The sequence below is a fragment of the Crocodylus siamensis genome, chromosome 1 (assembly GCF_052110815.1).
Source record: "Crocodylus siamensis isolate JL-2025a chromosome 1, ASM5211081v1, whole genome shotgun sequence".
NCBI classification, from domain to species: domain Eukaryota; kingdom Metazoa; phylum Chordata; order Crocodylia; family Crocodylidae; genus Crocodylus; species Crocodylus siamensis.
In genome coordinates this window covers 372,216,046-372,242,230 of record NC_143395.1, presented here as the reverse complement: position 1 = coordinate 372,242,230, position 26,185 = coordinate 372,216,046, and the positions used below count along the sequence as shown (strand labels likewise).

General features: G+C 45.6%; 1 long non-coding RNA gene across 1 annotated transcript in view; it reads left to right on the top strand.

Moving 5' to 3' along the window:
- The first annotated feature begins 6,828 nt into the window (after positions 1 to 6,828).
- LOC149875077 (uncharacterized) overlaps positions 6,829 to 26,185 on the top strand; it is a 35,189-nt gene continuing 15,832 nt past the window's right edge. Inside the window, exons 1-2 of the long non-coding RNA XR_016440007.1 lie at positions 6,829 to 6,927; positions 18,623 to 18,736. This is a non-coding gene — a long non-coding RNA (uncharacterized LOC149875077). The remainder of the gene's footprint in view (positions 6,928 to 18,622; positions 18,737 to 26,185) is intronic.

The following is a 26,185-nucleotide window of genomic DNA, read 5'->3' as shown; positions in this document are numbered from 1 at the left end:
AGCCCTTTCCAGTTTCATGTCATCTGCAGACTTGCTCAAGAAGCTTTTTATATCAGGATCCCAATCATTAATAAACATGTTGAACAGCACTGAGCCCAGGAAAGACCCCTGTGAGACTGCACTCAAAGCCTCCTGCCATTCTGACATGGACCTGTTAATAATTACCCTTTGCTTCAGGGTATTGAAACAGTTATGTATCTCCCCTGTAGTCATTTTATACAGACCACATTTCTCTAATTTGTTTATGAGAAGGTGATGTGCATGGGCGATTGGAGCCTCCTGAGTCTGGGCGGGCACCCACAGAAGTCACCAGCAGCATCAGTGGCGGGGACAGGGCTGGCAAGCATCCACAGAAGCCGCTAGTAGCATTGGTGCCCCCCTACTGTACCCCCCTATCAGTCGCCCCCCCACTGGTGTGGGACCTTGTCAAAAGCCTTGCTGAAGTCCAAATGCACTATATCCAAAGAATTCCCTTCATCCATCCAAGTAATTACTTTGACAGAGGGAAATCAAGTTAGTTTGACACAATTTTTTTTTATAAATCCATGCTGGCTGTTTCCAATCAACCTTTCATCCTCCAGATGCTTGCAAATGGCCTTCCTTAGGATATATTCCAGTAATTTCCCAGGTATTTAGGTGAGGTTAATTGGTCTGTAGTTTCCTGGGTCCTCCTTGCCTTTTTAAAGAGGGACACTATATTGGCCCTTTTCCAATTCAAGCTCTAGGCAGGTAGCATACCTCCTGGGTCCCTAAATCCATAATTCAAATTGGTATCTCTGTCCCACAGAGAAGGGAGTCACCAACCACCATGACTACCACTCTTCTCTTCTTACTTGGTGCCATGATTCTGAAGCCCCTATCCTTGAGGCCTTGCACTTCCTGCTGTCTAGGCTGCTGCCTCCTCTGCCCCATGCCTGCAGATGTACTCTTCTTTGCATCCTCCCTCAACAGTTCCACCCCAGAGTGCTTGAATGTGGTTGCTGACTCCAGTCCTCTGCTCTTCAATTATGGGGGCCTTCCTTCTTCCAGTAGACACATGCTGACATTTCTCGTCCTCGCCCTTTGGCCTCTCTGGTATCAGCGTCTCATAACTTTTGTCCAAGAAATCTTCCTCGTCCCAGATGCAATGCAGCATGGATACCTATGTTTCCAGTCTTTTAATCTTTTCCTTCAGGGCAGACCCCAGCTTACACTTGGTGCAGATGGAGTGCTCCTGATCCTCTGAGAGGAACACAATATCTGCTGACATCCCACATGGGTCACAACAGCTGACTCAGATTCCATTTGCACCTCCTTTGCTCCATGGAGAACACCTATGCCATAAGGAGGGGGAAAAATTTTAAAGTGTGTGTGTGGTTGGGGGGTAGGGGCAGCAGGGAGGGGGGAAAAAGCACACCACAAGAACCTGCACACCAAGCATCCACACCAGGGCCCTTTCCCATGCTCTGACCCACACACAGACATACATGCACAAAGTCTCCTGCACCCTGTCTCTCACCTCAGGCAAAATCCCTAAGGAAACTCCCTGTCTGTTTGCTGCACTCTCTTCATTGCTCCCACAGTTCACTAGGGGCTACCTTTTTGTAAGGCTGCCTATCTTAGCTCCACCCCTTAGTTATCTAAACTAGCTCCACCCAGAGCAAACCCTGTCACTCAGTCATCGCAGAAGGAGGAAGAAAAGAAAAGAACAAAAAGAAAGAAAGTGTGGATAAAACATCTATAAAAACCTTAAACCAGCTATCATAGATAACAATATGCAAGTATTTGGTAGCATGGGCTAATAACCCCAATACAAACCAAGTATCCCACTAGGTATGATTTTCCTTCCATGCTGAAGTCCATATAGAAGGCGGCCCACCAAGACTAATCTATAGCTTTGTAATTAGAACATTCAACTGCGAGGTAGGAAATACAGAGTTATTAATCTCCTCACTTTGAGAAGAACCTACTACAAAAATATCCCTCATTTTCCATGCTTGCTAACATAAACCTAGTATTGGTATGCCTATCGATTGAAAAACCACAGCTTTCTTCCTATGTAGACATATACCTAACCCCCCATTTTTAGACTACCACCATTATTCCATCTAAGTGCTCTTTTCTTGGTAACATAACTCCTGCATTCTTTGTTACCCAGTGACATACCTTCAGCAGGATGTGTAGAAGGAGCCCCATCAAGACTATTCTATAGCTTCATAGAGCATTCACATAGGAGATAGTTAATACAGATTTTTTTTTAATCCCCTCTCTTTGAGAAGGACTTACTACACAATTATCCCATTTCCTAACTATGAGTCTACTGTGACAAGGGTGCATGACATGATTATAATGATGACAGCCACAGTTGCTTACCCTCATAAGACAGTGTAGCACTTTCAATCCAAAAGGCTTGGAGCTGCCTAATGGGCAGCTTTGACCCAGACACTTCAGTTCCAGAGGGACAGGAATTGAGACCCTCTCTGTATTTAGTGTTTCCTGTTGGCAAGCTCCAGACACCACCCCATGTGGAATCTGGGCTCTCTGAGTCATCATTTTAAAGCTCCTAAAGTTGCCTATTTACTGTATTGAGCACATTGGCATTGGGTCTGTATGGCAACTAACCATATTTTTTAAATTGCCTTCCTGACAGCAGATTTTTTAATTTTATCTGCTGACATGCCTAAATTGGATACACCTAAGGAAAAATATCTGGATTTTGCTCTTGGCATTCAGCAAAACTGTGATATAATTAACTTAATTTTATATCCTTCTGCTGCTGCCATGTACAAAATATATTCTCAACACTTAAAGTGATTTCTTATGTATGTCCACATACATGCAATTAGTGAATATGATATAAACTGATCTTACAGTATAAAAAGAGAAACAACATAGGCATAGGGTTTCATTGGGGCACAGATGGATCCTTGTTTGAAAGATTATTAATTCATTAGTTTACAAATGGAAAATTCATATTTAGCCACAGAGGAGCCAATGATCATTTCTGGTACTGAAAATCAGACATTCTGTTGGCCACATCAAAGATTCATAGACAAGGAAAAAGCATTAAGAAAAAGTGAAGTTTAGTACCTATGTCTTATTCCCATCTGGATAAAATGAAATAAATTGGAAAATTGAAAACACAAGAAAGGCCAGAGACTATCAAAGAGTAGGAGCAGTAAAGTGTGTGTGTGTGTGTGTGTGTGTGTGTAGAACTGGTATACTACTTCTGGATAGATGAAGCTTGGAGTTGAAAAACTTTGTAGATGAAAATGAAAAAGAGATGGAAAGTTTGAAGATACATCAACAGTCTACTATAGCTCCTGTCAGTGAGTCTAGCTTTTAGGGTAGATATGGTACCCTCCAGGAATTAAACTTGAACATTAGCCACAGAAATGGAAGTGGTAGCTCTGTGATGCCTCTCTAGCCCATCCCAGCCTTAGCAGATATTAAAAAATAGACTGTTTTGAGTGGAGGTAGATTGGGATGGGATGGGCATAGAAGATGGAGTGGAGGGAAATGAGTGTGGCTGTGCAAGACCTGTACACCACAGGCAGAGATAGGAATGGTAATTTGTGAGGGCCCAACCTACAATGGGCAAGCTATGATCACAAGTCTGATATCACATAAATTATTTATATTGCAAGTCATTTAAAACAAATAAAACCCCAAGTGCATTAAATAGTGCCTATCTTATACATAAACTTATTTAAAACATACATACAGGTGAAGATCAGAATATTCCTGGCTGCTCATTGGGTGATCATGATCAGTGGCCCATCTGTAGATGTATGCTAGCAGATTCCATAGTATCATAGAACTGCAGGACTGGAAAAGAACCCATGAGGTTATCTTATACAAGCTCCTCAACTGAGAAAAGATCAAGCATGCATGTCTTATACCACCCATGGCATATTTGCTGATTAAAAAAACCCATATTTCACAGCCTTGTGAAGTAATCCATTCCGGTGTTTCACAATCCTTCTGCTTAGAAAGTTTTTCCTAATTTTCAAATTAAACCGTTGCTGAAAATTAAGACTATTACTTCTTGTTCTTCCCTTAGTCATGAAAGTCAGTAACAACATTGTACTATTGACTATTTGAAGACTGTTAAGGGGCAGACAGGTGTAAAAATGGAATTGTTCTAAAATGTCACTGATTTGAAACTCATTCACAGTTGTGTGAAGTGTTGTGGCTCCCACACTAGCCTCACAGTGGATGAGTTGGGGGAAAGGTGTGCTTACACCCATGCTTTGAGGATCCCTGTGGGTGGGTATGCCTAGTGGTTTTGTCGCTTTTCTGCTTTTGTTTTGCTTGATTTTGAGCTGGGGGTGTGGCAGAGAGGGAGTACTTCAATGTGTACTTTTTGGTTCAGAGAAGTTGGGTTGGGGTGGTGCAATGATGATGAACTGTGGTCAGGTAGGGAGTGAGGACAAAGCTCGTTGTTAGAAAGTTAGCTTTCCTAACAAGGGAGCTCATGGATAAGATGTTCTAACAAAAGGGGGAAAAACAAAGGCTGTAGAGTTCTAGATACATGCCACACTGGCCAGCAGTGTGTGTAGGGAAGAGAAGAGGAGCAATATATTGTGGGATGCCTGGAGGACTGATCTCACCTGTGTTATAGAATGCTTGGTGTCTACACATAACACTGAACTGGTTCACAGTGAACGAGTCCAAAACAGCACTTGATTTTCCAGCTGGACTTTTGAACAATATCAGGCAGATTTAGAGTTGTTTAATGGGTTTGTATGTCTGTTCAATTCAGATTTAAACCTAATATAAATTATTTTAAGTGTTGTGTGTGTCCATGTCCTTGGTATATTTCTTCTCTGTTTTCCCTTTTCTAGACCAATCAAAACTAGTTCTATCAATCTTTACTAATAGTCTTTTATTCTAAATTTCTCATTCTTACTGCTTTCTTTTGGGCTGTTTCTAATTTGTCTACATTTTTCCTAAAGTTCCTGCCCAAAATTAGACCCAGTATTTCAGTATAACTGGTGCATCTACACGAGACATTTAACCGCGTAGTATCATAGTTCACTGTGCTGTAAGTGTACACGTCTACATGTGAGTACGAATAAATGCTTGTCATGTATGTCAACATTATTCATATTTGTCATGAATAAATTTGATACATACATTACTCACAACTAGTTACTGCACAGTAAAGAGAATGGAGATGTAACCCGGAAGTAAATTTTCTCCCAGAGCAGTTCTGCCACTAGGGGGCCGGCCTCAGGCTAGCACCGGGTCTCTGGGCTAGGAGTCCCTCCTTCCCCAGGACTGGGCTGCCTCTATGGTAACCCCTGACTCAGGCCTTTAAAAGTCTGCATCCATTTTGAGCCCGGGGTCACACCAGCAGGCCTCCCCTGGGCAGGCCTCAGCCCAGCTTTCACAGCCTGCCTGGACCCTGGCACCACTACTGACATCACTACTGCCTTTGAGGCCTGTAGGCTGCTCCAGGCTGCTGCACGTGGTGCTTCTGCTTCCAGGTGTGCCTCCTCTGCCCAGACCTCATGGAAGAGCTCCCCCAAGACTTTGCAGATATCATGCAGCACATGTACTGTGACGATGACCCAGTGAACTCAAGGCAGGTAGCAAGAGTATGCCAGCGCCCCTTCAGGCACCCAAAGGTGCATTCCACCAAAGTGCAGGTCTGGGCAAGGCAATGGTTAAAGTGGGCCTGGTGTGGATCCAGGTGGCTTGTGTAGGGCCTCCTGAGTGGGTAGGTGAGGTCCCCGATAAGGAGAGGCAGGATGGCCACAGCACCCAGCTGGAGGTCCAGCACTCCCAGCCAAAATGCCCACTCTCCACTAGGCCTAGCAGGCTGGAGTTCCTGAAGACGTGTCCTACCTGCCTAGCTGGTGCTCATATCCATGATGGCTTGGAGTATCACAGAGTGAAAGCCCCTCCAGTTGTAATAGGGGCAATCCTCATGGAGCAGGCAGGTGACAGGGATGTGGGTTCCATCCAGGGCCCCAATGCACTGGGGGAATCCCAGGGCATGGAACTCCACCCCCACCCCCATGGGGTCATGTATGTGGAGCACAGTGTCCCATAGCATGTCTTGAAAGGCACCATACATCTGCAGGACAGCTTCCCTGGAAGTGACCTTGCCTGTGCCAGACAGGTGGCTAATGTACTGCAGGCTGGTGGGAGTAGCCAGCTTGAGCATGGTGAGGGCCAGATGGGTGTCTGTGAGGAGATACAACTGCATGCTGGTGTACTGCCACTCCAGACGGGGCTGGAGCTACTCTAGGAAATCCCAGAAGGTGGTCTGTGTCATACAGAAGGCCTCAAGCCACTGCTCATCATCCCAGGTGTGCTGGACAACGTGCTGCCATGAGTTCTGGCTGGCCTGGTGGGCCCAGAGGCAGTGGGGCTAGAGGCTCAAGAGGGTTACGACAGCTCTGGCAGTGGCAGCCTGGAGTCCTTCAGTGGTATTCCACTGCTGAGTCCCTGGAAGCAGGAGTGGATTGGTAGCAAATTTGTACCCATTTTCCTGCACGTGTAGATGCTTGCCTGGCACCATTTATTCACAATAATTTACTCACAATTAAACTGGTGCCACAGCAAATGCATATGTAGACATGCCCAATTCGTTAAGTAGAGTAGAAAAATCTCCTGCGGTCATCTATATGGCATTCCCACTAATAGCTTTCATAATGTTATTCCCCATTTTGGATTTATGTACTTCATTACTCTTTTTTAATTAAATACTTTGCCGTAGTACTTCTCATATCATTTTATTGATTGTGGGCCATTTCTACAATTAATTAAGGTCATTTTGCATTTTTATCCTGTCCTCTAAAGTGCTTGTGACTCTGCCCACTATGGTGCTATATACAAATTTAATTAGCGTACTTTCTCTTCCCCATTGTCCAGATTATGAAAGCTGAGAACAAGACTTTGGACAGAAGCTGAGAACAAGACTCTGGACAGATTCTGGTGTGATCCCACTTGAAATGTTTTCTCAGTTTGATAATGCATCCTATTATTGATAACTCCGCTAGGGAAAAAAAAGTTCAACCAGTTGTGCACCTACTTCATGGTGTTTTTCTGTTGTCTCTACTGCTTATGTGAATGTTGTATGTGACAATGTCAAAAGCCTTGAAAGTTAATCTAAATATCACAGCTATTGCGCTCTCTGTGATCCACTAAAATAGTAATACTGTCATAGAAGGGAAGTACTTTGGTTTGATGTTATTTGTTATTGGCAAATCCATCAACCTTTTTAAGACTGAGGCAAAGAATATTCCAGTTTTATCTGAATCAGTCTGCTATTACTTTCTTCACGTTTTTATTACTAGACCCATACTTACTTTTGGCTTCCTCTTTCTACAAATTATTTCATATATTTCATAGACATTAGGGGCTGGAAAGGATCTTGTGAGATCATCGAGTCCAACCGCCACACTGTAGGTAGGAACTCAGCTGGAATTGAGTGCCCCAGCAAGAAAAATATACACAAGTTTTTTGAAAGGGTCCAAAGTAGGTGCTTGCACTACCTCTGGGGGGAGTCTGTTCCACACCCTGGACACTTGCACTGTAAAGAACTGTTTCCTTATGTCTAGTCTAAATCTGCCTTTTGGGAGTTTCATAGATTTCATAGATTTCATAGATATTAGGACTGGAAGGGACCTTGGAAGATCATCAAGTCCAGCCCCCCGCCCAAAGGCAGGAAGTCAGCTGGGGTCATAGGATCCCAGCAAGATAAGCATCCAATTTACTCTTGAAGGTGTTCAATGTAGGTGCTTGAACCACCTCCGCTGGCAGACTGTTCAGTAAAGAAATTCTTCCCTATGTTCAGCCTGAAACGGTCTTTCAGTAGTTTATAACCGTTTGACCTCAACATCCCTTGGGGCGCTTTGGTGAACAAACGTTCCTCCAGATACTGGCGGTCACCCCTGATAAACTTTTAGGTGGCCTTTAGATCACCCCTGAGCCTACGCTTTTCCAAGCTAAAGAGCGCTATAGCTCTCAGCCTGTCATCATAAGGCCTGTTTTCCTGACCTGTGTTTTCCTGACCTCAAGCTTCTCCATATCCTTTTTGAATTGTAGGACCCAAAACTGAATGCAGTACTTCAGCTGCGGCCTCACCAAGGCCAAGTACATGGGGAGAATTAAGGCCCTGGGATTTGCTTGAGAAGCATCTATGGAAGCAAGCCAGCATTTTGGTTGCTTTACTAGTGGCAGAAACACAGTGAAGGCTCATGTTCATCTTGATGACCCCTGAGTCTCTTTATTCTGTAGTGCTAGCCAGCGTAGCACTGCCGAGCCTATGGCTGCAGGTTTTTCCTCCCAAGGAGGAGAATCTTACATTTTTCAGTGTTAGACACCATCAGGTTCTCATCTACCCATTTGCTGAGCCTGTCCAGATCAGCCTGGATCATTTGCCTGTCTTCAGGTGTGGATGCTTTGCCCTAAAGTTTGGTGTCATCGGCAAACTTAGCCAGTCTGCTCCTGACTCCAATGTCCACATCATTAATGAAGATGTTGAACAATATGGTTCCAAAGACAGAGCCTTGGGGAACCCTGCTGGTCACAGAGCACCATGATGAATGACTTCCGTTAATTACCACCCTGTGGGTCTGACTACAGAGCCAATTTCCCAGCCAGCAGATTGTGATGGACCCAAGGCCACAATTGGCCAGTTTTGCCAAGAAGTGATCATGGGATACCAGAGTGAAGGCTTTTTTGAAGTCAAGCTATGTGACATCAATCTCTTCTCCCATGTCCAGATGATAGGTCACCTGGTTGTATAAGGAAATGAGATTGGTCAAGCAAGACCTACCCACAACAAACCCATGCTGGCTATCCTTCAGGATGTTGGTGTTGGCCAGTCCATTAAGGATGGCCTCTTTAATAAACTTTTCTAAGACCTTCCCCGGGATAGAAGTCAGGCTGATGGGCCTATAGTTTGCCAGATCCACTTTCCTCCCTTTCTTGAAGATCGGCACCACATTGGCCTTCTTCCAGTCTTTGGGCACTATACCAGAGCACCAAGAGTTCTCAAAGATCCATGCCAGAGGCTGGGCTATGATGCTTGCCAGGTTCTTGAGTACCCTGGGGTGTAGATTGTCAGGGCCGGCTGACTTGAAGGTATCCAGCCTTTCAAGATGTTCCTTCACGAGGTCAGCATTAATGGAGGGCAGGGGATCTCCCTCACCTGGACCTCCCTGTCCCATAGTAAGCATGGGCATCCCATGGGACTGATGAAAGACTGATGCAAAGTACCCATTTCATAGGTTGGTTTTTTCCTGGGCGTCAGTTGTCAGTTGTCCCATCTGGTTCAGCAGGGGTCCAATGTTGCTCTTCCTTTTCCCCTGGCTCCCCACATATACGAAAAAGGATTTTTTATTGTCCTTGATACTCAAAGCTTGTTGGAGTTCAGTTGCAGCCTTGGCTTTTCTGGTTTGCTCCCTGCAGGACCAGACCAGTGCAGAATAATCCTCCTTGGAGGTGAATCCCGTCCTCCCTCCTTTGTAGACCTTTTTAGTATAAGGAGGTCTGCTAGATCTCTGGAGAGCCAGGGGGGATGCTGTGCCCTTTTGCTGGCTTTCCTCTGAGATGGAATAGAATTACTTTGTGCATTGAGGATCTCTCCCTTGAGGATTCTTCCTGAATTCCCCTCCCCCTGGGGTCATGGTCCCTTAGGGACTCACTGACAAGCCTCCTGAGCTTGTCAAAGTTGACTTTCCTGAAATCAAGGACTTCAGTGTTGCTGACTGACTTGCCAGCATTACAGCAGATGGTGAAGGTGATCAGCTTGTGGTCACTGTCACCCAGCTTCCCATCGATCACTACGTCATTGATTAGGTCATCCCCAGTAGCCATTACCAGGTCAAGGAACGCTTTACCTCTCATTGGCCTGTAAACTTCTTGATTCAGGTAAAGGTCATCCATGCACGATAGGAAGCTTTGCAACTGCTCGGATTTTGCTGAGTGATCCTCCCATGAGATGTCTGGGTAGTTGAAGTCACCCATGACAACCATGGTCCTGGAGCATGCGCCCCCAGCCAGGTCCCGGGTGAACTCCTGGTCAAGCTCTTGACTTTGGGTGGGAGGTCTGTCCTAGACTTCCACCATTGTGTCTCCTGTGCCATGTTCCCCATGGTTTTTAACCCAGAGGGTCTCCAGTATTCCACCCTGGTCACCAGCATCAGCTTGCAGGGATGCATAACTTCCCTTAACATAGAGAGCTACACCCCTGCCCCTTTTATCTACTCGATCTCTCCTGTACAGGGTATAGCCATCTATACCGATAGTCCAGTCATGGGTGAAGTCCCACCAGGTCTCCATTATTCCTGACATTGTGATTATTTGTGTTAAGCAGGAGGAGTTTATGACTGTTAGACCTTGTTATCCTTTCAGGAGCTCTGGTGAACATCTGTTCTCCCAGGTCCCAATGTACCTCTGTGAGGGCGCGGCGCTAGGGGCGGCCGTGAACCCCCTAGCGCCCCCTACCGTCACGTTAGGGTGACGTAGCACCCTCAGAATCTCGCCCGCCACGACTTTGATGACATATATATATTATGGAGGCTGCCAGTTTCCCTAGTGGACGGTATGGTGTTCCTGTCCCTGTTCCAGACTGGGGTATCTATGTGCGTCATGCCTTAAGGGCTATGCGTGCCTCCAAACCTCCCCCTCAGCACGCCCCAAGCCTCGCAGCTGTTCTGGGGGACGTTTGTATGGTCCCTTGCCCCTCGGGTCCCCTTGTTCTCTCTCTCGGGCCCCGGGGCTCCTCGCCCACCTGGCGCCTCCTTGGGTCGGGCCCCAATCTCTAGCCCGTTCCTCGCGCCCTGGGCCTGTCACGCTGGTGCCCAGCTACTCGCTGGCGCCTCCTGGGTCTGACTCGTTAGCGCCTCTTGATACCGGCGCCCCTGGGCCGGGTTCTAGCCGGCGCCTGGCTAATCGCCGGCTCCGCCTTGGGTCTGGAGCGCTTTCGCCGCCCTAGTCTCAACGCCCTTGGGCCGGCACGCTCCCTCCGCCCTGATCTCGGCTCTATCGCCGCCCTAGTCTCGGCACCCTTGGGCCGGCTCGCTTTCGCCGCCCTAGTCTTGGCACCCTTGGGCCGGCTCGCTCTCGCCGCCCTAGTCTCGGCGCCCTTGGGCCGGCTCGCTCTCGCCGCCCTAGTCTCAGCGCCCTTGGGCCGGCTCGCTCTCGCCGCCCTAGTCTCGGCGCCCTTGGGCCGGCTCGCTCTCGCCGCCCTACTCTCGGCGCCCTTGGGCCGGCTCGCTCTCGCCGCTCTACTCTCGGCGCCCTTGGGCCGACTCGCTCTCGCCGCTCTACCCTCGGCGCCCTTGGGCCGACTCGCTCTCGCCGCTCTACTCTCGGCGCCCTTGGGCCGGCTCGCTCTCGGCGCCCTAGTCTCGGCGCCCTTGGGCCGGCTCTATCGCCGCCCTACTCTCAGAGCCCTTGGGCCGGCTTGCTATCCCTTCCTAGTCTGCCCCGCTCTGGGGCCTTGCCCTCTCTAGGGCTGACACCGCGCCTCTCGCGCCCTGTCTCTGCCCCGCCCTGGGGCCTTGCCCTCTCTGGGGCTCACACCGCGCGTCGCGCGCCCTGGCTCTGCCCCGCCCTGGGGCCTTGCCCTCTCTGGGGCTCACACCATGCATCGCGCGCCCTGGCTCTGCCCCGCCCTGGGGCCTTGCCCTCTCTGGGGCTCACACCGCGCGCCTCGTGCTAGGGGCACAGGCGCTCATCACCGTGCCTGTCCCCTTGACCCCGCTCTGGGTCCGTTGGCCCAACTGGGCCAACACCGCCCTTATGGGCTGGGGTCTGTAACCCCGCACACCGCGCCTCCCTGGCGCAATATGGTGCCCTGCGGCACCGACAATAGTGCCCTGCTGGCAACTGTGCCCCTACCGGGCACTGGGAACCCCCAAGCTGTTGGGGAGCTCCCGTGAGGCCTCCTCGCTCCCCTACAGCCTCACCCGGTCCTCCGGAGTAAACTGTAATGTAAACTCAAGCCCTCTGGCTACAACATAAACAGAGGCTCCAGACGCCTAACAATAACTCCAAGCCCTGCCAGGGCTCTCAGCCCTACCTTCTGTCAGGGTGATCTTGTTCCCCGCATCATCGCAGCCTGTTAGTGGGGTAAGGCTGCGACCACCAACTCAGGCCACTCAGCTCAGCCGCAGAGCTCTTGCTCCTGCGGCAGCCAGAAGGGAACTGTGTTTCCAGCTCCGGCCTCAGCTGGTTATAAAGGCCTGGCCCTGCCCTCTTCCGGCCATGTGACCACCTGGTTGCCCCGGCAACCAGGCACCTGAACTGCCTGGGTGATTGACAGCTCTGCCAATCACCCTCACACTCACGGGGCACCTATGTGACTCCGTGACAACTTCTCTTATATAATTGTAGGCTGCTACAAAGTCCCACTAAGCCTTCTCTTTTCCAGACTTCAAAGTCCTGAGTCCCTCGGCCTCTCCTCATACAGCCTGCCCTCCAGGCCTTGAAGCATACAAGTGGCTTTCCTCTGGACTCTCTCAAGCTTTTCCACATCCCTCCTGAAGTGAGGGACCCAAAACTGGATTCAATACTCCAGCTGCAGTCTCACCAAGGCTGAGTAAAGGGAAAGGATGATATGCCTGGTTTTGCTTGAGATGCATTAGTGAATGCACACCAGGGTTTGGCTTGGTTTGCCAGCCACAGCATCGCATTGGTGGCTCATATTCATCTTGTGGTCAGTCAAGACTCCCAAGTCTCTTTCACTCATGGTGTGAGCAAGCGTAGCACTGCCGACCCTGTAAGTACGTTGGGGGTTCTTCCTAATGAGGTATAGCACCTTACACTTCTATATATTGACGGTCATCAGGTTTTGGTCAGCACACCTTGAGAGTATATACAAGTTAGCCTGTATCCCCAGCTTGTCCTGCGGTGTGACCTCCGTCCACCATAATTTGATGTCATCTGAGAACTTTGCCAGTTTGCATCTGACTCCTGAATCCAGATCATTAATGAAGTTGTTAAAGAGTACCGGCCCAAGTACTTAGCCCTGAGGGATCCAACTGGTCACCCTGCACCCTGTTGATTTGTTCCCATCAACTAGTACTCTTTGGGTCTGACCCCGTAGCCAGTTACCTAGCCATTGGACCATAAGATGATCAAGGCCACAGTTCCCCAGCTTAACCATGAGGACATCATGGGGAACTAGGCCAACGGCTTTCTTTCAATTTAGTTATATGCCATTCACATCATCTCTCTTGTCCAGGGCATGTGTTACCTGGTCATAGAAGATGAGGTTGGTCAGGCAAGACCTGCTAGTCACAGAGCCATGTTGGTTGGCATTCAGATACTTGCCTTCCATTAATGTGATGTTGATAGATCCCTTGATAATTTTCCTCAGGATTTTTCCAAGGGAAGACATCAGACTCATTGTTCTATAATTCCCTAGGTCACCCCTCCTCTCTTTCTTGAAGATAAGGACCATGTTGACTCCTTTCCAGTTTTCTGGGATCTTACCTGAGCACCACAGTTTTTCAAATATCTTTGCCAAGGGGGATGCAATGATGTCTCCCAGCTCCTTCAAGGCTGTCAGGTGCATTCTATCTGGGCCTGCGGACTTGTGAATGTCCAGTTTCTCAAGGTGTTCCCTCACCTGATCCACATCAATTTTAGGCCCATCATCCACTCCCAGGATGGTTTGTGTCCTTTCGGGCAGTGTCCTTTCTGACAGTGTGATCCCCTTGGGAGGGTGAAAAACTGAGGCAAAAAGGTAATTTAGGAGATTGGCCCTTTTTTGGGCATCAGCTGTCAGTTGCCCCTTTAGAACTCACAGGGGCCCAGTGCTATCTTTGGGTTTTTTTCAACTTCCCACATATCTGAAGAAGGACTTTTTGTTGTCTTTGATTCCCTGAGCTAGCCTGAGTTTGGTTTGTGCCTTGGCTTTTCTGGACCACTCTCTATAGGTGTGGGTGAGTGCTGAGTAGTCCTCTTTGGTGATGCTTCCCATTTTCTAACTGCTGTAGGCTTCTCTTTTGAGTTTAATGAGGTCCAACAGTTCCTTGTTCAGCCAAGGGGGTTTCCTTGCCCATTGACTACATTTTTTATGAGATGGAATGGCTTTCCCCCGTGCTTCAAGGATTAAGCTTTTGAGAGATGACTATTCCTCGTGTACTCCCTTTTCTAGGGGAGTATGGCCTCTAATTATCTGGCTGACCAAATCTCCAAGTTTGCAAAAGTCAGCCTTCCCAAAGTTAATGATTTCTGTTTTACTGATGGGTTTTCCTGCTCTTCAGTAAACTAAGAAGGTGATCAATTCATGGTTGCTGTCACTAAGCTTCCCCTCAATACTCACATCACTCACCAGGTCCTCCCTTTGTCCAGGACCAGATCAAGCAATGCCTCTCCCGTAGTCAGCCCATAAACCTCTTGCATTCAGTAGAAGTCATCAATGCAAGTGAGAAAGCTACATGACCTGTCAGATCTGGCGATGCGCTCATCTCAAGATATGTCAGGGAAGTTGAAGTTCCCCATGACAATCATGCACTGGGCCTCAACCAGTTCCCTATTGAATTCTTGATTTAGTTCTTTCTCTTCATGGGGCTGTCTATAATAGACTCCTACAAGTATGTCAACCTCCCCATGGTCTCCCTGTATTTTGACCCAGAGGGTCTCAAGATGCCCTTCCTGGTTAGAAAACTCAATTTGCAGGGAAGTGAACTGATCCTTGATGTAGACAGCAACACCACTACCCCTCTTCCCAACACAGTCTTTCCTATACAAGGTGTAACCTTCTAAAGCAACAGACCAACTGTAGGTAGAGTCTCACTGCATCTCCGTTATCCCTACAAGGTCATAGTCATTTTCACATAGGAGAAGTGCCAGTTCCTCATGCTTATTTCCCAAGCTCCCAGCATTTGTGTACAGGCAGTTAAGTCTGCCATGAGAAGCCCAATGCTCCCCTATGGGGTGAAGCAGGACCTTTCCTTGGGCTGTCATAAGAACAGGTTCCCTTGGGCTTCCCAAGTTATTAGTAATGCAGCTGACATGACCTGGGCTAGAACTGTTAATAGATTTCCTGTCCCCCCAGCAGTCTTAGTTTAAAGCCCTGTCAAGAAGTTCAGCCATTCTGGCCGAGAAGAGCTTCTTCCCTTTCCAGGTGAGGTGGAGGCCATCCTTCCCAACAGTCTTCTCTCTCTGAAGTGTGGACCATGGTCAAGGAAGCCAAAGCCCTTGTGATAGTACCATCATCGGCGTCTTCTATTCACCTCACCAATGCATCTTTCCCTCCAGAGTCCATGTCCTGTGACTGGGAGGATTGAAAAAAAAAAACCTATCTGTGCCCCCAGACCCCTGAGTCCAGCCCCCAGAGCTCTGTAATCATTTATGACCCAGCCCAGACTGCTCTGCACTATATCATTTGTGCTCACATGGATGAGTAGCATGGGCTACTCATTTATATTTATAGAAACTTTTCCGGTCACCTTTCATACGCCTTCCTAACAAACTTACTTTGTGCCTTAACCTTTAAGATTTTCTCCCTATATATGGGTCTTTCTGTTATACTCTTCAGTTATTTGCCATTGTTTTGACTTCTTATAATTTTTTTTTTTTTTATTTTTCAATTTATTAAAAGAGTTTCTAATGCAGTCATAGGAATCTCAGTCTTTCTATGCTTCCTTCTCACTGAGATAGTGTATGGTTTTTTTTCATGGGCAACTGGTGCCTTCTGATACTGGGAGGGCACCAGCAGCCAATTCCCAACCAGGGTGGGGAGTCCCCCAGCAGCTGATTGCTTACTGGGGAATCCCCCAGTGGCTGATCACCACCGCTGGTGGAAGTGCCAGTGGCACTTCTCTCAGAGCCCCCACAATCTCAGGGGGAGCACCAGCCATTGCCCCCACTCCCCAGCCAGCAAGGGCCAATCTCAGGGGGGACACATGCCCCCCCATGCCCTCTCCATGTGTTGCCTATGATTTGTTTAATAGTCAAAGAGAGATATGAGCCCACCTGTGTGCTTCTTTACAGCTCAGATTATTTCCAGAGATAGTCTACCCATTTTCTGGGTCATTTGAAGATTTTCTGGAATCAATGTGTTTGAGTTTGAGTAGGTGTATGGAATGTGGTCACGGCCATCCCATTCAGGGCTTACTACCACCAGTGTGTGGATATGCCCTTAGTCAATTCTTCTCTAATAAACAAAACCAAACCTGAAATAAATCTTCCCCGGTCATTTCCTCATTTCCTCCACTTTCTGAAACAAAAAGCTGTTCCTGACACATTCTAAGAACTTGAGGGACTGTCTCCTGTCATAATGGAATCTAAGTTAACATTAATTACATCCCAAAAACTCATTTAATTCAGTGGGAACAAACTTGTTGGCAGGCATGCCACAAATTAGCTCCTTCCCGCATCCCCCAATGCCATTCAAATCCTCATACACCACTTGACTGGCTGCCCTGCTATCTGCTTTTTACTTCCTGCCTGATCTGCTGCGGCACTCCCTTCTCTGTGCTACCTACCTGGTCTGCTGCTCCCAGCTGCTATTTGCTGCTGTGCTGCCTTTTCCCTCCCTGGTCTGCCACATGCCACACTTCCACATACAAAGCCTGTCTGTGCCACTTGTGGCATATGTGCCTCAGTTTGGCTACTCCTGATTTAACATATATTAGCTGTAAAATATTCTTCTGGGAAAACCCAAGAATAAAAGACTATATGAATAGACATGTTAAAAGGAGTTAAAATACAGTTAAGTTGATAAGGAGGAAGAGGGAGTTGTGAGATACTTAACAAAATATAGAGAGAGAGAAAAAGGAAAGCTCATGAAGGGAACAAACTAAGAAAATAACTACAGAACATTACATGGTAGTGGTGGAATAATGTTGTGTAGCTACGAGTTCTACAAATTATCTGTAAAGCAAGGACTTTATGGGGCTAACTGCATGATCAACATTAACTTAGACAGGACTCTGAATGTGAAGGATTCTTCAGAAAGCTTCTCTAAATCTGTTTGTCCAATAAAAGATATCATCCACGAAAATCCATGCCTCTTAGAGAACATGAGAAAATTAGCTATTGAGTATACTTGTTGGAGAGGGGAGGGCATGAATATAGGATGACAGTTACCTTATTTGGGAGGTTCAGGGTTTGAATTATAGGGGAGTTTGAGGGGGGCTGAGCTCCCCCCCACCCCATAAGAGATGAGAGCCCCCCACCCCGGCCTGCCCCATTGCTAAGGCAGTGGTGGCAATGGTGGCTCCTTCTGGCTTTTGGCTGCCACCAATGCACAAATATATTGAGTTGCAATGTAATTCAAACCCTGGTGAGGTTTATTGTGTTAGGAAATTTGCTAAAGGTCCTTTCAGTACTAAGCTTTTGTATGTAGTGTATGGGGGAAAAAATAAGCCAATAAACAGTGTTCTGCCTTCTAACTAGTTCTGTAATATATATATGAGTTTTTAGAAGAGTCATATTTTGTTTCCTTTCTGTGTTCCAGTCCCTGTACTGCAGTCTGACTTAACCGATACTAATTTAGAACTAAATCACACCAGTGTAACAGCAATGACTGGAGTAGAACTGCTGATGCTTTATGCCAGTGTAAAGGAGAAAAGAATTATTGCAGAAACAGTTTGTTTAAAACTGTTTAATGGCAAACAGAGTCATCTATGTGGGGCTTCTTTTCTGTTTCATTTAACCCTGTTATTAAAGGGCTTTTATTTTTCCTTCATGGACGTATGGTTTCACTTAACTATGGTAAACCAGTAATTTCAAATGAAGGAAATATCTTCATAATGGAATATAGTTACAGACATTGCCCTGAATGTAGTAGACTAATGCTGGCTGTTGCCTAGCACCCCAGAGAAGCCTTTATTCAACTAATTCGATGTTGTGAATGGGGGTACTGCATCTGGTACTGTGCAATTATACCTAATCAAGCCTGCACAGATGAAACCAGAAAAAAAAGTTTTTCATTGTACAATTATGGAGCTAACCAAAAACCACACAGTGCAGATAAGAACCACAGAATAATTATTCTGGGGGGGGTGGGATATAAGAACGACAGAATGGAAGTGGGAGGGAAGGATTGTTTATGAAGCTTCAGATGATAAATTAAGAAAAGGGAAAGTTTTGAAATATATGGTATCCATAGCACAACCTCAGCAAACTCTTCACCCTAACTAGAAAGCAGGTCAAAATTACATTTTTTGTTACCTTCCCCTGCCTTCCTCAAGATAGTGGCAGGATGATGACCATCAACCTACATATACCTCTTCCCTGTTTTGTCTTTTTTAATTTTCCTCTTTGTCTTCATTTAATAATGGCCACAATCCTCTCTAAAAGGTCATCAGAAAAAGAATTCTAAGGAATTTGGAGGTCCAATGATTCCTAAAGCTCTGTTCTTCTGCCATGATGCAATTGTCTTGAAATACTGTATTCCTTAGAATGGGCTTGGGATAAATGTTACAACTGGTACCTATGTGTATGTGTTTTTTGCATTATAGGTAGTGCTAGTATTTAGCTAACATTTTTTATTCCAAGACAGTGTTTTCATCGGCTTGTAACTTTGCCAAACATCTATTATGATATTAAATTCCAGTAAATTATGATTTAATTAGAAAAAGGGGCATTGCTTGCTTCTATGCTGATTTTGTTTCTCTAAATATATTTCTCAGCTTTCCGTTCTGTTTTCACATTATCCCAGCTCTAAACGTTTATACCAGACGTTCTGACTGAAACATTTCATAAAGTTGTTAAGAAATTTGCCTGCTTGTTCCTCATGGGCCGGGGGTTCCTTCAATCTGAATGTTCAACCCAGGTAAGTGTTTACAAATTTGCATGTTAAAGTGTCCTGTTTCTTCCCTCCTTTCCACTAATGATGTGTAAATGCTAGTTGAGTCCACTATTCACTTCTCCAAAATTGTGTAGATGATGCAGTGGTATATCGCTTTCAAAATATGCTTGAGAGAGAAAGAGAGTGTACAGCTGTTTAATTTGTTGTATGGTCTTCTAAACATGAATGCAGGATACCAGAACTTGAATTGAATATGTATACTTTATCCTCTAAAGAGGACTTTAAGTTTTGCATACAAATACTCTTTTATTATTTTAAGAAGGTTGATTTTACTAGACTTCAGTTCATGAAACATTTTTTCAGCCATCTCAGCAGTAAATTGCCACTTATTTTTATTTACTTCTCTGGTAAGTAAAACCTTTCTAGTTTGTCTTATCAAATACATGCAGTATGTGTTTGTACTAAGCTTGCTTACCCTGGAATGTGTTGTTTGGTACCACTATTTTCTAAGTTTTGCCCACCATAAATTCTCAGATTATACGGCCGTATTATGTTAGTCAAAGGATATGATTATATGCAGCTGATATAGCATTTCTTGGAGATATATTGTATATTGCCAGTTTTATTTTTTCCTTTCAAAATTAGTCACAAAACAGGAAAGAGATTCCAAGGCTTTTAGTAACATCCTTAAATATAAGTTCATGTTTTCTCTCAGGGGTATAATTAAGTCAAGTGACAGTACATCTTCCTGAGAAAAAAATTAGCAAAAGAAACAAATTCAAAGGTTTTACAAAGTTGTTTACTTGGATGGGAAGAAAAAAGACTGGTAACTATGAGGACTTACATCATCAGCTAAACTTATCTTACATGGAAAAAACATGTATTTGGCTTTCTCAAAGTTAAACAAAGCATCTTAAGCAGAAGATCTGCAAACTCACACTTGTACTTTTCATACTGCCTTGATACTTATTTCACCCTGGTGTTGTGAGGATAAGTTATTTTTACTTGTAATGCAATTTCAAGAACTCTTGGTTCAGAGACGATACCTTTTATTAGAGCAACTGAAAAAATTTTTTTAAAAACATTCTTTTCTGAAAGCTTTCAGGCTCAAACACCCTTCGTTAGCCTCAAGGAAAGTTAAAATCGAGCCTGATGAAGGGTGTGTGAGCCCCAAAGCTTGCATAATTTTTTTTTTTTTTGCAATCTCTCTGGTGGTCTAATAAAAAAATATTATCTCTGAACCAAGAGTTGCAGATTTTTGCATTTCTTTTTGTCTCAGACCAACACAGCTACCAAATAATACATCTCTTTTACTTGTAATGCATTTTGAAAGAGGTCACTACCTTATTTATATTTTGACCTCAATGATATTCTCTGACTAAATAAGGAAGGCTCATGTAATTGAGGGTTAACAGGACCAGGATTTCTTTTATTAGCTAAAACCCATGAATTCATTGCAGTTCCTGGATTTGGCAAAAGTTCCAACAATAAAATGCCAATTTTTACTTTATATAACCAAAATGAGATCATTACTGTTTAACTTCCTGACTCTACAAGGCATGTAGTATCCTTTACTGAAGTAATTCACCAGATTGAACCCTAAATTAAAGGTCAGATTTCAAAGGCATGTGCGGACGAAGGCAGAGTTCCATATTCAAGAATCACTGAATATGTCATTCAATGATTATTCATGTCATACAATGAAGTTGCAGAATCACCTAAACAGGACAACTTTCAGAAAATGTTCAGGTCCCAGTTGAATGTCAAGTGTATGTGAATACACAGTGCTCCAAGTGCTCTTGCTCACTAGCATAATGAGAGCTCTGTGTTCATCAGTTTTAATTAACTAACTTTTTCCTTATCCTTTCCACTTTATTCCTTAAGATATGAGTTATCAAGCTAATAGCTTAGAAAGTCTTAGGGCTAAGTCCTATTTCTTCGTTATGTGACTAAGTGACATTTACGTAGCTACATATTTGCAAGTTTTGGTACTTATACAGTGTTTAGATTGTTTGCACTTGTGTAGCTATACTTGCCCTGAGCTTCCCTTTTGCACATGGTCAGAGGCTGTGCTATAGCTCCTGCCCCAAATGGTTTTTCTGGACATTGCATTTAATATTCATTTGATAAATTAGATAAACAACAGTGGACTAGTTTTTCCCTTCTACTCAACCACACTTCATCTGGCTTGCTCATCTTCTTTTAGCTCCATGCCTTTCCCTCTTGGCAGCCCAGTGTGGCCATCTTCTTTGGGGGGGGGGGGGGGGTTGTATATACTGGTGATACCCAACCCACAGAGTGCTAGTTAGACCACTTTTTTGGGAAGTAGGAGGTGCAGGTACAAGTTCTCCAAGGGGGCCCCTAGAACATGGGTCTTTCACTTTGTGAGCAGTTTCCCCAAGCAATACTCAGTTATTGAACTGAAATGTGGGTGGGCTCTCTTGTTTTTCTTTAATCGGGTCTCTGGGTGATCCTATTCCACGGTGAAGGAAATAGAATCTGAACTCAGTGTAAGTGCCAACAATTGCACTTACACAGCTATGTAAATACTACTTAGGCATGTAAAGATGAAATACTATTCATCCCTTAAGATGTGGATCTACACAGGGCACTGTCCTGCAGCTACCCAAGATGTCAGCTGCATTTGCCTGGCAGTCCATAGGATAATGACCCCTACTGAGATGCAGAATATATTATCCCAAGGAGAACACTATGTTATTAATTGGCTCTATTGTTTCCAGTATCTAAGGTAGCTCCATCGGAGCTAATTTGGCTATTCATACAGAGCACTGCATTGTGCCATGTAGATGTAATGCTTCTGAAATAATAAAAAGAAAACAAAATTTCTGCCTATTAAGCCTTTAAAGTCTGTCTCATTTTTTCCAGTCCAGATGATGGCCATATGCTTCTGTGGGCAACATGCTGTGGCGGTGTGGGGGAGAAGAATTTTGCAAGATAATCAAAAGTGCCTGGGAAGCTCTTGTGCTAGAAAAATGAACTCAAGTGAATGAGAACTCAAGTTCTAAACCCTAAAAGGCAGCAGAGGAAAACATTTCTAGTGTGCTCATAGAGGACTGAAGTAGAGTTTTGCAGTCAGTGGAAAAGTAGGAAATGTTATCTACAAAGTCGTCTACAACATGATGCACCTTTTTTGGAGAGGACTGCATTACAAGACTAGTGGAACTTGTGATGCAATGCCTAAACAATACAGCAAGTAGCAAATATGGGTTCTGACACAATAACCACAAAGATTCCTGAGCTTCCCTTCACTGCACAGTCTAAAAGGGAAATAAATGCCAAACTCCAGTGCAAATGAGGTCAGGAAATGGAATATGTTGTAGGCATTGAAGTAGCATTTCTCAGTGCTGATATTTGCTCTTGGCCCCCAAGGGACACATACACTAATATTCATCACAGTTGTGGGGTGGGGAGGGAAAGCTTCACTGTATGAATTATGTTTATCTGGGACAACCATGTAATTTAATCTCTCAGTCCTGGATGACCTCCGAAGGCAGTATGGATACAGCGACAACTATATTCCCGCTACTGGGGAAAGCACTAGCACAGCATCTATGGCCAGTTCCATCTTAGGAATTAAGTGCAACTGAGCCTTCCTACCCTGAATTTGGAGCTCCCTGGTTCTGGGAGAAGAGCACAGAACCAAAATAGATGCCTAAATTTTTTATAAGTTAAATGGGGAGAGTCAGGTGATTAGGACTGAGATCCACACCACTCAGAATGCTGAGTAGGGTGGGAGAAGAGAACTAAACAGGGAATGCCAAGGAGGGGAGTGTGACTGAAATCCCACTTTTCTCCAAAGTTTAGGTACTAAGTCAGGGCTGTAGATAGGTACCCAAGTGAAACTGGGATTCACAACCTAAGAAACCCACATAGACTTAGGCACCTAAGACACCCCTTGGGTACAAGAACATTGCTTATTCTTTTCTTCTAAATTGAGTGGCTAAAGGAATCTCCTAGGAAGTAGAAGATGGGGTTGTAGGCTGTCTTTGGTTTGGGGGAACAGAAGAGAGGCATCTTCTTCCATTAAGAGAGTGTTTTCTTCTTTAGGTTTGGGACTTATGTTCCCACTGCCTGTTCTCCTTTGGGCCCCATGACTTCTGCATATCTGTATGCATACTGGTTCAGGTACAATAAGAGGAGTGGTAGATGTCTGCACATAGCTTACCCCATGGCCTGGTGGTTAGGGAACTGTCCTAGGAAGGCCTGGATCCAAGATCTACTTTCCTGAGTTTCCTTAGTCACGATAATATGATGGAAGCAATTGTGCACCAGCAAAAGTGCTTTTCAACAAAAGCAAGCATGGCTGCTGAATTCAGTGCTGCTAGTGTGTGTTAGGTGTCATGAAGCTTCCTTGATAGATCAGGGACCCTATGGAGATTTAGGTACAGGAATGCCTTAGGCATATTTGGGTGCCCAAAGGTTCATTTTAACCAAGACAGCAGAGCTTCTGAGTAGGAATGAGAGCTGAACTTTAGGAGCCTAAGTATATTTTCACCAGAAAACTTAGACACCTACAGCTTAGGCACTTAGACATCAGGCAGGGATTCTGTGGATAGTTCAGTTGTACTTAGGCACATGAATTTCACCTGAAGTGCAACTTTTTATCAAAAGACCTTATTTAGATCTAGACTTAAGCTGTGTGCCCAAGATCACTTAAGAAGTCAATTGTGAAACACAGAATTGAGGGCAAGTCTCCCCTATCCCAAACAAAAGTCCTAACAATTAGGTCATCTCTCTTCCTCACTATATCTCCTGTTTCATGGGAAGGGAGAGGGTGGAGAAATCTGCTACTCTCCTAACAAGGATTTCTCAGCACAGGAAATTGCTATGATGAAGGATTTGGCCTCTCTATAGTCCTGGAAAAATATAAAAGGATGATACTGAATGACACAACCTGGTTCCTGGTGTTACTAACTTTTTTAGTCTCATGGACACCTTTTCAGAGTATTTGAAGAACAAAATGAGATGTCAGGTTTTGCCAATCCTGTCAGCTTTACTTAGGCATAACATTTTAACACCTGTGGAAACCCCTAGTGAAATTGAAGTCCTAACTCTTTAGCCTGGAAAAGCGCAGGCTCAGGGGTGATCTGATGGCCACCTATAAGTTTATCGAGGGTGACCACCAGGACCTGGGGGAACGTTTGTTCACCAGAGCGCCCCAAGGGATGACGAGGTCGAATGGTCATAAACTACTACAAGACCATTTCAGGCTGGACATATGGAAGAATTTCTTTACTGTCCGAGCCCCCAAGGTCTAGAACAGCCTGCCATTGGAGGTGATTCAAGCACCTACATTGAACACGTTCAAGAGCAAAGTGGATGCTTATCTTGCTGGGATCCTATGACCCCAGCCGACTTCCTGCTCTTTGGGCAGGGGGCTGGACTCGATGATCTTCCGAGGTCCCTTCCAGCCCTAATGTCTGTGAAATCTTTGAAATCTAACTGGAGAGCTGTTTACCTGGATAATTACATCTATCTAAGCGAAGGTAGCAGTGTAAATAAATTAATCTTCTTGTAATAGCCTAGTGATTAATGTATTTTCCTGGGACATGCAGGCTCTGAGTTTCAGGAGAGGGAAAGCTTCACCCCTTTCTTTCTTCGCTCCCCTGGGAGTGCGTACTTACAGTGCTTCATAGCGAAGACCCTAACTGCCCAACTCTGAGCTAAGCATGGCTGACAGCATCCTCTGCCTCTTCCTACTGAAGCTGCCAAGAGGCAAAGGTTCATGGAGCCAGAATGAAACTGAATCTCTTGCCAAGGGAAGTTGGAATCCTGTGATCTGGCCCCTGCTCCCAAGCATATTTATGTATTTAGCTTGATAACTGTTTAATGATCCCAGGATCTTGTCCTCAGCAAGTGTCTTAATCAGTTGGCTATTCGACAAAAAATAGGCACCACCAAAATAATGTTGCTGCACTCAGAATCACATCATCACTTGTTTATTTTTTTCTTAGTCTGCCAATTACAGTTCTGAGGAATTTCTGTGAAATGTATAGTCCTCTACGACTAAACTGGATGCTAATGGAGTATATACTTACACACCTTAGTGGCCATATTGGATTATTTTAGAATGTATGGGATGCGTCTGCATGTGCAAATGCTCCGGGGTGGGTTTACTGGAGAGTAATTTACGGCTGTGTACTTGCGCAGGAAAGCGGGAATAGATTTGTTGCTTATGGCAGCAGTCTGCTCCACCCTTGCTGGGCCTGCACCAGCCCCCTGCAGCAGCCAGGGGGATCTCTAGGCTCCTCCTGAGTGCTAGCCCAGAGGCTGGCAGGGGAGCACTGTTTTCTGCTGGGGCCAGGAGCTACCTACTGCCAGGGCATGCTTTGCCCCCAGAGCCTGGGTGGGGAAAGTGTTCCCCTGCCCTGGCAGCAGGGAGTTCCTGGCCCCAGCACCCTGATCAGAAGCAGGGTCTTGGAAAGAACTTCAGGGAATTCCCTACCCACCCAGAGGCGTGTTGCTAGCTGCCCCACTGGCAGCTCGGGGCAGGAGCATCGGACCTTCCCCTCCCCTGGAGCTCTTTCCAATCCACTTGCCTCCACTACCCAACTGGGGCCTTGGACTGGAACTGCTCCTGATGAGGACAGTTCCTGGTCAGCCCTAGGCTGCACAGAAAAGTCTGCATATGCAGCCGAGAGCTGACTCAGGACTGCATGAAGTGGGGCAGTCCCCAGTCACCTCCAGGCTGCACGAGCAGACTTCCCCATGCAGCCCAGAACCTGGGGGTCATAAATGATTGTAAAATGAACATGAGCCACCAGGGTGATGCTACAGTTAGCAGAACAAAGCATACATGCATCGATGCATCAACCAGTGCATCTCAAGCAAAACTAAGGAAGTTATTCTCCTGCTCTACTCAGCATTGGGGAGGCTGCAGCTGGAGTACTGCATCCAGTTCTGGGTGCCACACTTCAAGAGGGCTGCGGAGAAGCTTGAGAGAGTCCAGAGAAGAGCCACTTGTATGATTAGAGGCCTGAAGAGAAAGCCATACAAGCAAAGGCTGACAGATATGGGCCTGTTCAGCCTAGAAAAGAGAAGACTTTGGGAGGAGTGGGTGGCCACTTAGAAATATATCGAGATGAGCATCAGGGACTAGGCGAACAATTATTCACCAAAGTGTCTCAGGGGAAAACCAGCAACAATGGTCATAAGCTCCTAGAAGACGGTTTCAGAATGGATACAAAGAAAAACTTCATGGTTCATGTGAACAGACTCTGGAATAGACTCCCAACAGAGATGGGGCAGACACCTACCTTGGAGGTCTTCAAAAGGAGACTGGACACACACCTAGCTGAGTTTATTTGACCCCAGCAGTCTTTCCTGCCCAGAGCAGGGGGGCTGGACCCAATTCACAGATTCATAGATGTAGGGTCAGAAGGGACCTTGTAGATCTTCTAGTCTGACTGTGAAGTAGTGCCTTCTAATGTCTAGTCTAAACCTACTCTCTAG